The following is a 12,201-nucleotide window of genomic DNA, read 5'->3' as shown; positions in this document are numbered from 1 at the left end:
ACACTGAATGAAATAATGATTTTCATCAGATACCTACTAGGTGCCAGGTACTGCTCTAAGGGGGCTGGAAAGAAAGCAACATGAAGTTTGCTTTCATTTATAGTGAATGAATGAATGAATGAATGAATAACTGAGGATATTTTTTGCTCAGCAAGGAAGGTCTTTGTTTTTTGTTAGATCAGGTATCAAGACCATCAAGAAGAGTGGACCAAGGATGTGCAGTTAGAAATCAGAGCAGGTGCTCTGGTTGGAGTGGGGTGTGTGCAGTGGAAGAAGGCCAGCCATTACACAGCTGGAGGAGGGGAAGGGGTTTGTTTAACTGAGTGGTTCTTGGCCCAAGCTGCACAATGATCATCTGGGACGCTTTAATCAAATACCCAGACCAACCCTCAGAGATGCCGATTCAGTTAGTGGGGTATCTAAGTAGTGTAGCCTCCCCAGGTGATTCTAATGTGCAGCCAGGGATAAGAACCAGGGTTCTTATTTGCACTGGTTCTTATTTCTTAACTTTGTTATTATTTCAAACAAAAATAATTTGTTCTTATTTCTTAACTTCTCTTTGTGTTGATTGCCATATGATTTGGAGTCAGATCTGGCATGGCATCCCACTCCAGTACTCTTGCCTAGAGAATCCCATGGACAGAGGAGCCCGGTCGGCTGCAATCCATAGGGTTGCACAGAGTCAGACACGACTGAAGGGACTTAGCATGCACACGTGTTGTCAACAGAACAAGGCTCAATGAGTGCCTTTAAGCTGTGTGATCTAGGGCGTATTATGTAACTTCTCTGGGTCTCCATTTACTCATCTATAAACTGAGGATAGCAGGATTTATACATCTGTGTAAGGATTAAAGAAGAAAATATTTGCAAAGGGCCGACTATGATGCTTGGTACATGGTGAATAGTCATATGTGATCCTTAAAATTTTTCACTAAGTTAGGGATTATTGTGCCCATTTTATAGATTTGGGAATTGAGGATTAGACACATCCAGTTCACTTGTTCAGAGCCACATTATTAGCAAATTTAGCCCAGACCTCCTTTTATGACCTAATTCTACCCATTATTTTAACAGTGATGCATTAAAGCCCAGCTACCCCACTCTTTTCCCTTTGACCTCTGTGGCTATGAATGAGCTGGCCACTGCTGCTGCTGGTCTGTTAAGACCCTGATTTCCCCTCAACACCTTGGAATTTAGGGTGGGAGAGAAGCCTATGTCAACATCCCTCTTGGCTCCATCTCTTACTCTGAGATAGAGTAGACATAAGAATGCTGTAGGCTAAATAACAACCCTCTAAAGATATCAGGACCTAATTCTTGGAACCTGCCATTATCTTATATGGTAATGTCTTTGCAGATGTGGTTAAGGATTTTGAGATTAGGAAGTTCTTCTGAATACTGCAGGGGGGGCGGTGGGGGGGCAGCTAAGAACTATCACAAGTGTCCTAATAAGGCAGAGAGAAGGCTCAAGAGGAAGGGGATGTATATGTATATCTGTGTGTATATAGTTTTGACTGATTTGCATTGTATGACATAAACTGACACAACATTGTAAAGCAGTTTTGTGAACCAGTTAAAAACCATTGTAAACCAATTAAAAAATAAAATTAAAAAAGGCAGAGAGAGTTTTGACACACATACAGAGGAGAACAAGATGTGACTCTGGAGGCAGAGATTGGAGTGTTGCGGTCACAAGCCAAGGAATGCCTGCAGCTGCCAAAATCTGGAAGAATGGATTCTGTCCTCCTCTTTCTGAAGGGAGTTTTGGCCCCATGTTACTAACTTTTTACTTATGGCCTTAGAACTGTGAAAGAATAAATTTCTGTTGCTTTAAACCACCTGGTATGTGGTAATTTGTTACGATAGCCATAGGAAAGTAACACCAGAGGTTCTCTGTGGACACCCCAGTTCTCTCTCTGTGTGGAGGGTACTTTCAAGTCACAGTAAACCCAGTTGAGGGTCTGCTTGGATCTCTTTTGGGTGCCTGGCTGCTGACTCCTACTGCTGGGCCAGCAGGAAGCTGGTGCTCTTGTAGCACTGTGCAGCAAGCAGAGTTCACCTCATCCTCACACCCCTGTCCTTTCCTACCAGCCAAGCCTCTGGCCAGCAGCCGATATGAGTTGTTTATTGACTCATCTGCTGGAGGAGACAGCCAGCCTCTCTAAGAGGTGGGGTAGGGTGCAGAGCCACAGGGGCTGACGGTTCCCATTCCCTGCCTGCTTTTTGGCATTGAGGGTCCCCAGTTCAGTTTACCCCTGTCTTCCCAGCCTTGTTGCTCAAGGGCAGGGACTTTCTGGAACAATTTTACTCAGTGCACCAGAAACAAAGGAGAAACCAAATGCCTTGCTTAGGAAGGACCCATATGGAGGAGGCAAGGCTAGGCCCAGTGACAGGATAATTGCTTAAATATCTGCTCTAAGTATAAAGGCAGACTCTACCTCCAGCTGGAGTTCAAGTTCCCACAGGTCATGAAAACAAAGAGGGGAATGGGAGAATTAAAGAGGAATAGAAATGGAAATGATTAGGAAAGATTGCCACTACTTACTGTGGGGGAGGTGGGGAGATGGGAATTAACCCTTTTGGGATTGTGCAAGTAGGGTGTGGCCTCCCAGCTCTTGGGGAAGCTGGAGGCCTGAGCCTGGGGCTGAAACGCTGTGCTCCAGGACAGCTCTCCTAGGACCCAGAGAAGAGGCTGGTGGGGCTTGTTCAGGCGCTGGGCTGTGGGCAGTGTGACTTGGTAATTGGCTTTGAGTGGCGGGACTGAGTCTGCGGGCAGCACATTCAGGTTTCAGTTTCTCACAATCCCTCCCTTTTCATTCTCCTCTCCTGGTGGCGATGGCCCCTCATGCTTCATGCTTCTGCTGGCCCAGCTTTCTGACACCCCTTTGGTGGGGTGGGCATGCTCTGCACTCACTCCCACAGCATCCTCAGTATGTTGGTAATTGTTAAATTAATTGTAGTGATCTTATCTCCTCAATTATAAGAAGCAGAAATTTTCACCTTTTCACAGTTCTGAATTAGGTCCTGTGTCACAATCAGTCAGCAAATTTAAGGGATGTATTAGACATGGTTCCCCAGAGAAATAGAACCGATAGGATATATATCGATATATCCTGTTACATTTTGTATCCTATCTATACAGTTATATCCTATGTCTGTCTCTGTGTATATATAGAGAGATTTTTTTTGGCTCATGTGATTATGGAAGCTGGAAAGTCTAAAATTCGTGGGATACAGCAGCAGGCTAGAAACTCCAGCAGATTTTTGTGTTGTAGTCTTCAGGCACCGTTTCTTTTTCTTTGGGAAATCGTTACCCTTAATGCCTTCATCTGATTGGGTCTACCTATATTATAGAGATAACCTGGTTTACTTAGAGTCAACTGATGATAAATATTGATCATACCTAACAATTACCTTCACAGCAATATCTAGACTAGTGTTTGAAAACAACTAGATACCGTAGCCTAGCCAAGTTGACACATGGAATTAACCACTACAGTGGGGGTAGTCATTTGTTTGTTTTTTTTTGGTTTATTCATTCCCTCCTCCAAAATATCTACTATAAAAGTGTGTACAGTCTTCGTGAATGTCTTAAGAATTGGGCTATAGTGGCATTTGTTTTCAGTACGCTGTAGGCCTGATTAAGGCAGAGGTCTACCTATTTTGGTCACCACAACATCCTCTATATTGGTTAATTCCCTCGACTGGCCGCGTGGCTAAACAGTAAAAGATTTAGATTTGGGTGCTGCTCTGACTTTTAATCTTCTCCCTTTGGGAGTGTCTCAGGTCCTTTCTCCACTTCCTTTCCCCTTTTGTGCGGGCTGCATATTCCTCTTCTTCTCTTCACCCCCCTGTCTTTCTGGCTCCTTGTTTCCCATCCCTTTTATTTGGCTAATGCTCTGTGCCTAATCACGTTAGCCAGCATTGGCATTATAGAGATGTTTGCAATCCAACCCAGGTCTGATTATGAGCTTCAGCAGCCCCAGGCTACTTTAAGAATGTGTTGATTGGTGGGGGTTGGGAAGCCCCCAGAGGGGGCCAGCATTTTTGGCTGATGGAGCCGCCCACATGTGTGTCTGGGCACCGCAAGAGAGCCTGGGCTGGTTGGGTTTTGGTTCTCTCCTTGATCAGGCTCCTGGTGGGGTATTTATCCTGGCTGGGTGTCTAAGCCCTTCCTGATTGTATTAAGCCTCATGAAAGTGAGGCCCCCAAACAATCCCGCTAGTGTGGCTAGTGCTGTAACCACAGCAAAGTGTGCCCTGTATTTCTTGTCATTCTCTGTTTGAGCTCATTTCAACTTTCTCCCAGCACTGGGAGTATAAAGAAACTGCCACGTGTTTCTCCGGTTTGCAAGCATTACCTCATTTCCCTTGTCTCGGATATTAATTCAGAAATATTTATTAAGTGATTTCAGGATTTGGGGCAATTTTGAAAGCATTCAGTTCAGATTCCAAGAAGGATGCCATGAGTTTAAAGGAAATTAGCTACCTCTCTCTATTTTCTCAAAAGCACCCTATATTTTTCCTTAGTGCATTTTGCTTTCTTGTCGTTGTTCCTTTAATTATTTACAATCATTCCCTGAATGTCTGTCTTCTCTATCAGTCTTTTACAGTTTCCATCTGGACAGGTTCATGAGTGGTGTCTTCATCACTGCATTCCCAGGGGGAGGCACAGTAAGTTCTTGGCCAGCTATTGCCTACATTTTGATTGACAGAGATATTGAACCCTACCTGGAAGGTATAATTATATTTTTGAAAGTTTGTACATAGCACAGAGGAATATGTAGTTGTACATAGTTAAGGATCCATGGTTGTATTCTTGGAATCAACTTAAGAGCCCATGCTGTATCACTCAAAGAGCCTTAAAGTGTTTCTTCCTTGCATTTCTTAAAATATCTGAGACAAGACTACCTGAGTCACCATTCCTAGAGGGGCTGGTGTGAAATGAAATTACTTTGGGTTGTACAGTTGTGAAGACACATATTCCCACGTGTGTGTATATTGTAGAGGACTGTACTTTGCTAAAATTGGGGGCTCTGTGAATCACACTTCCTGGACTCATATTCTGCTCCTACCAGTTTCTAGATGTTCCACATGAACATCTAGAAGGCCATGTTGTCTGGCCTTCAGCACAATGCTTGCCATCCCTATGCCTTGATCTATTCATCTATGAAAGGGGATAATGACACTCTTCACCTCATAGACTTGTTTTGGGATTGAGATAATTAATATAGAGCACTTAGGTCAATGTGTAGCTCAAAGTAACCTAAATAAATGTCAGTAATTATTATCATTTCTACAAATATGTAGTAGTAAAATTGTCATTGCATGCACGGTGAGTTAAAAAAGGAGCTTTTTAGGAGGAGGGAAACTCTAGTCACTGAAAAGCACATGGGCTACATGGAAATGGAAGTGGGCTCTGATGTAAGTAGAAATAATATTGATAGTCCAGGGCACAGCACTCTAGAGAAGAGTCAGTATAGAGAAAACATAGTTATTTAGCCATTGGCATGGATGAGCAAAGCATTGGGATCACAGAATTTAAACAATGAGAGGTACATTCAACCATTGACTAGGAGTGTCGGTGGAAGTTGACTCTTTTGGCATCTGAGTGCTTCCAGCCATGCTCACCGGGCATCAGCACAAATGGTCATTTCAATCCAAAAGTTCAGTCCAACCAACATTCAAGGAGAGCTGGTGGCTTGCCTTTGTGATGCCCAGGCTCCAAATCATCATCTAGCCTGGCTGGCTATTTGTTGGGATTGGGCAATTCTGACAGTGGCATCTGCCAATCCCCCCCGCACAGTTATTGGGGTCAGAATTTGCATTGTCAATTACTAGCAGCACCCCAAACATTTCTGACTTCAGAATATTCTTGTAGCAAGACAGATTGATCAGAAAGTGTATTGTCCTGATGTTTTTAGCAAACACAAATGACTAGCCATAAATCCACAGTGATGCAGCTTTGTCATCATATCCCCCAATTCATCTATAGGACGGGCTTGAAATATACTGTTGGAAGTAAAAATCAGTCTGGCATGTTGCCTTCCTAGTCTTCCTCTCAACTTGGCCCACGGGGGTATTTCTGGCCAATCGAGGACTAGCTTTCTTTCTTTTTTTTTTTTTTTCACCTCTTTGAAATGAAAGACTCAATTTTAATTGACTGAGGTTTAATATTATTGTATTAAAATGATATATTACAGATAGTAATATATATTTTTTTCATCCCAAGTAACTTTTCACACCAATTGCGTTACTTGATATTTTCAACTTGCGAGGTAAGTTTGGTGGATAAAGATATTATTAATTTCCTTTTGAACTTGGAGACTCAAGGAGGGGTAGTGATAACTTATGTTGGTTAAACTGGTGTTATTAATAGCTAATGCACTGCAGTTACCTTGTACCAAATACTATTATAAGTGTTTATTTAATCCTCACAGTGAGCCAATGAAGAAGTCACTGTTATTATCCCTGTTACATGGATGAGGAGACTGAGACATGGAGAGATAAAATCAACTGCCCAAGATTAGAGCTGGTAAGTGATGGAGCTGAGATTACAACCCTTGTAATCTTGGCTTCAGAGTCTATGTTCTTATCTGCCGTCATATGTTGGATGATACAATCCATGGTCTCAGGGATTTTCAGGCAATTCTTGCTCTGGTTACTGTCTCCTAATCTTAGATGGATAATGTATGTTCTAAAATTAATAGAAATATGTTTATTTCTTTATTATAAGAGCAAGGGCAGTAGCTGGAGAAGAAAATGGGAACCAGCTTCAAAATGATAATGAGATGAAAGATCGAAAGCTTATGACAAGCTTATGAAAGTGCTGTTGAAACTATTGTCTCATTCTTGGTTGTTGCCAAGGACTCCTGTTTGGCTTCCTGCTTTGTGTGGTTTATTTTGTCGAAGCAGGAGGAGGCATATCAATGCTGAAGTCAGACTCACTGTGGGGATGGGGAGGGCCCACGTCAGTTGCATTTTCTTTCTTTGCGAACTTCAGAGAAGTGTTGGTAGCAACCTGATTAGAGATCTTGCAGGTAAGGGTTTTAGAACCCCTGGGATAGCCTGCTTTTCTGGTGAGCTTCTAGGTTTGTGGGATGTAGAATTCCTGTAAAAACTATTCAACTCTTCTGAAAGAGCTATTGAAATTAACTTTGACTTGACTATAGGTGGTTTTGGTGCTAATAGCTTAGGGCATGCTATTCTGAGATTAGGTCTTTATCGCCAGGGATCAGATGGAAATTTTCAGGGCACTTGGAACTTCTCAGGTCAGATGGAACTTTTTTTATGTATTTATTTGATATAATGAGAATGCACAGAGAAAGATGGAGCTGACTTTTGGTTCTTTGGAGCAACCAGTCTTTTTGTGATTGAAGTAATTCATTTGTTACCATCAGTGTACAATTCAGAAAAGATACCATTTTCTAAGTGGCAGATTTTCTCCCATGGAAGAGATTTCTTTTGGTTGGGTGGGAATGGGATGGGAGAGTGAGTAGGAATTTTCAGGGCTTCAAAATGCTAAGAAGTTTGTTTCTTGTAGGACTTCACATGCAGCAGGATAACTAACTCAGATAACTCCATGGGGGCCTCACCTGGGTTTCCTATATGGGGTCTAATTTTCTTCCTGCTTGAGTTATTATGTAATCACATTATGTTGTCAAAACTTGGACAGTGGGAGAGAGTAAGGTAATAGAGAGAGACCCAAATTCCCTCGGCATTTCTGCTTAACATGACTTTTATGACCTTTGGCATAAATATTAACCTGAGAACGCCAACTTTGTCATGTCTGCAAGCTTGTGTGCCTGGGCGGACAGGGTGAGATGGGAGTGCGTGACATTAGATATGTATTATAGTAGGCACAGTGCCAAAGCAGACAGCTGAAAAATGAAACTGTTTGCCAATCTAGTTTATTTGATATCTTTAGACAAATAAATTGTGTTGCTTAAGAGAATTTTGGCTTTGAAAAATTAGAATTGATAATCATATGGATTTGTCTGTTGTAAATGTTATATGCCTATAAATCCAAAGAAGGGGTTTATATTCATGTGTTGACACTTCCTGAAGGTAATTATAAACACTGCCCTCCACAGAAACTGATATCTTTTAAAATTTTTATTGATTTATAAAATTATAAAAGTGGTGTAGCAATCACATTAAGTGAATTTAGAAGAAGGAAAAAAGAAGAAAAATCTTTAACAATCTTAGTGTTTGTATGTTGTAACTCTTTCCACGTTTGACTTTTACTTTTTTTGCTGTTGGCTTGTATATTTCTATACAGTTGGAATCCTAGCTACCCAGACGTTACCCAATTTACTCAATAAAATTTGCAAATTGGAGGCAACTTCAGTAGTAGATCCATGGACAGTTGAGCTAGAACGGGCATTTGAAATCCTCTGGCCTGATCTTGTTCTGCAGGTGAAGTGGCAGAAGCCCAGAGAGGTGAAGGGATTTGCCTGAAGGACAGAGATTGGGAATAACTGAGGTGGGGCTTTTTCCAACACAGTGCTGTTTCTTCACACTCCGCAATCTCTCTCTACCTTAGTCTTGAGACTTGCCTTCAACACCACATGTCTCGTCAACTTATGTGTGTGTATATGTATGTGTACATATATACATATATATATGAATTGCTATCTTTGGACAGACTTAATTATAGCAAACTCCAGTTTCATAAATGATTATAAAAATTGAAAAGGTTTGAAAAGTAGTCATGAGACTATGGAATTTTATATTTCCTCACATAACAAATCTCCTAAAATGTTTTTCTTAAGGTCTTATGCTACATAATGCCCCTTCTAGCTCATGATGTTAGGTCATTTATAATGGAATGTCACTGCCTAGAAATGTGAAAATCTTACTGGACCTGGGAAGAAAGCCCAGAAGAGATGGAAAAGAGAGTGAAGTTATAGGGTGAACTCATTACAATGGACAGTTGTTTTCTCAGAAACAAAAGTGAAGTTAATACAAACTTTTTTAAATGGCAAAATCACAAGTTTATTTATTTGGTTCTAAGTGGTAATCAAGATTGACTTCCCAGAGCTGGAGGGTCTATTTTTCTTTTTTTTCACTCCTGATCTTTAATATTAGCCTTTAGCAGAAGCCTATTGAAATGGTAGTCACCATCTTGGAATGTTTTTAATACATCTGGTTTGTTTCCTCTTTTAGGTATAGTTAGCTATACCTTTGCAAATGAAAAACTACGGAGAATTAAAAATAGAATGAAAACATCCAGTGAGATTTACTTGGAAGGTAGATTTGTGGGTAATTTTCAGGAGGGGAATTTTTTCCCTTGGCTATAAATCGATTTTGTAGTTGAAAATATCTGTCAGAGTCAAATATTTTTCAAATTTCAGATCAATTCCTTGAAAGAACACTGCTTGTTTTTTGTTAGAAGATGCTGTTTTGGATTCATGAGTTCAAGAATAATAATTTATCTTTAGCACATCAGCACACCCTGTCACCAAAATAAGTGCCTAATAAATATTTCCTAAATGAATGGATTTTGTTTATTGTTTCTTTACTTTTTGACCTGCTTCCCCTTGGTACTCTCTAGAAATAGGTCTTCTATATAATATCTGTCAGGTAGACTATGTTGCGGTGACGAACATCACTGTGATTTTACATTCATGCTGCATGTCCATCTTGGGCAATGGGTAGGCTCTGCTCATCTAGTTACTTGAGGATTTAAGGTGTAGGGTGGCAGCCTGTCCATCCCACATCACTGCCGTAAGGAAGAAAGGATACCAAGAATTGTGTCTTCTCAGAAGAGACATTTATCACCTTCACTATCGGCTAAGGCAAGGCACATGGCCATACCCAGATCAGACCCTATCACGTTGTTTGGAAGCAGGCTCAGAGTAAGTGGGAACTGCCCCGAGCATCACAGTGTGAGTATAGCTGACGATGGAGATTTGTGTGGACTTCTCCCTGAAGAGTTTAAAGTGATTTCAGTGTTTACATCTAATCCACAATTAAGAGAGATAGGTAGGTTGCTGGTATCACTACTCCTGGAGGAAGGGGAAGTGGAAGGACATAGGGAGGAAGAATTAGTGACTTACCTGAAGCCACAGAAGATCCGACACCTAGACCCCCAGATTTCTAATGTAGTATCTTTAGAGCCACATTCGCGAATGGCTCTCCTTAGTCTCTTCAGGAGTACCTCTCATTCTGTGAAATATCTTGATTCCAAGTCTCTGTGTGGTGATGGGTGAGTTTGCAGTTTAAGTGGATTTTTGAACCATTGGTCTTTTCTTTTGGAGCAACTCTGGAGGCTAAATTGTGTAGACTAGGAAAAAAAAAATGTGGATTAAAATCAGGCAGGGATAGGTTTAAATTTCAGTTCCATCTCTCCACTGTTTGGCCTCAGGGAAGTAACTTGTCTGAGACTCAGTTTCTTCCTCTGAAAAATGAGGATAATATTTTCTACCTTGCAGGTTGTGGTGATGAAAGAGGAAAGGTTGTGGAAGGCATAGCCCATGCTGGGCATCCAGGAGAGGTTCTGTATGTGGGACAACATTACCCAATTCTTCAGTACTTTGGTTGCCCACATTTTGAGCCCCGGAGCAGGCCCAGGAATATTGGGGCACTGTTCCCAAGAGAGGCTGATATTGTTTCAAGATAAACAACTTGGTTTCTGTCTGTTGTAAGCTCCTCAACTTATTTTGCTAAAATATCATAAAGTGCTAAGTTCCTTGATATATTTCAGGGTCTTTCTGTTTAGTTTTATTTTCTCCCCAATTCTTGGAACAGCTTTTAGGGCAACCCAGTAGTCATGGTATGGGCAAGGAGGCACCAAGAAATTGCTGAAGTTAAACAGCTGCTTCTAGAAACTACCTCATCAAAGTTCCAAGAAACTTTTAGATATCCAGTTCCAAGGAGCCTTTTTTTATTCGTGGGGAAACTCTTACAATGGGGAAGCAGAGAGGAGCTGCAGCCCTGAGCTGGTTGCCTTATTGAAAAGTATAACTCTGCTCTAGGCAGAAGATGGTCTGGTCTCGCCTTCTCCATTAATAGGATGCCAACCTTCGCCAACTTCATCTGTTGTGGTTCGTGTGGGAGGGCTCACATGTTTCAACGGTGTTGTTGGGTGCTGTGGCGGTCTGAATTCACTCTGAGTTTCTATTTGCTCTACTTTCAAGGTGAACTGCAATGAGGCTATTTGGACCAAAGTCAGAAGGGTTTGGAAAAAAGAAAACAAAACATCACTTTGATTCAACAGTTGCTTAGTGAGTAGTTGCTGACCAGGAATCCGCCCCCCACCCCCCGCCTTGTTTTGACTATTATAAGCCAAAAAAAAAAGAAAAAGAAAATTCAAACTGGTTTATGAGCACAGATACCATCTCAGTGTTTTTAAGGCCCACAAATAAATCTAATCTTTAAAAGTGTGTACCTGTTGGTAAAGAGATGAAATTTAAAATATATGTCACTTAGCAACTCAAATTCCAAACTAGTTAAAACCCCATCCCTTAGTCTTGATTTTAAATATCTTCCCTCCTCTCTTTTCTCCCTCTCATTTCCAGTTCTAGCTGCCTTCTTCCTTCTCTTCCTTTCTCTGGGATGCTGAAAGGGATTTATGTTTAGTAAGTCAGCTCAAAATCTGGAAGGTTGATGCTTTTCTTTGAGGTGCTTGAATAAATAATAGCAAAATATGATCTTTGCTCAACACTCTCCCCCACCTTTCTCTCCCACCTTTTTTTTTTTTTTTAATATACTGGGAAGAAAAAAACTTTCCAAACACAGAACTTTATGGCCAGAGACAATCTGGCTGCTGGAATAAACAGTCTGCTCCCTCGTTTACCATTCCATCATGGGCTTAAATCCTGAGAAGCTCGCGGCTGCCCGCAATAGTTCTTGCTTGGCAGCAGGGAAGTCTGCCAACATCCCATCAGGCTTGTTTCTTAAGCAAAGTTGTATAAGTTAACAGGTTTTATTGTTGGGGGTAATCTGGGGTTGTTCTTACAGGAGGAAGGGACGAGGCCCCCAGAGTGTTTGCCAGCAACAGCCCTTGGCTTTACTCATTCCTGCTCCTCATTAATTTGTGTGAGCTCAGCTTGGATAACAAACTGTGGGGCAGGGGGATCCTATTCAGCCAGGCCTGGCCTTGGTAAGGCCTGTGAGCTAATTGCTTTAATTGAGTGGGAGGGGCTGCCTTCCTCTTGATTCTGTCCCTTCCCGGCCTTCTTTGGAGTGGAATGAATGGA

At 41.5% G+C, this 12,201-nt stretch overlaps 1 long non-coding RNA gene across 1 annotated transcript; it reads right to left on the bottom strand.

Moving 5' to 3' along the window:
- Positions 1–7,940: 7,940 nt before the first annotated feature.
- On the bottom strand, positions 7,941–11,927 carry LOC123328505. The gene is made up of 4 exons (XR_006543367.1): positions 11,799–11,927; positions 11,024–11,155; positions 10,060–10,286; positions 7,941–8,454 (listed from the first exon to the last, which is right to left on the bottom strand). It is a non-coding gene; the product is annotated as an uncharacterized LOC123328505 (long non-coding RNA).
- Between the last annotated feature and the right edge of the window lie 274 nt (positions 11,928–12,201).

The sequence above is a fragment of the Bubalus bubalis genome, chromosome 12 (genome assembly GCF_019923935.1).
Source record: "Bubalus bubalis isolate 160015118507 breed Murrah chromosome 12, NDDB_SH_1, whole genome shotgun sequence".
In the NCBI taxonomy this organism is placed as follows: Eukaryota; Metazoa; Chordata; class Mammalia; order Artiodactyla; family Bovidae; genus Bubalus; species Bubalus bubalis.
This window is presented reverse-complemented; position numbering and strand designations above follow the sequence as displayed.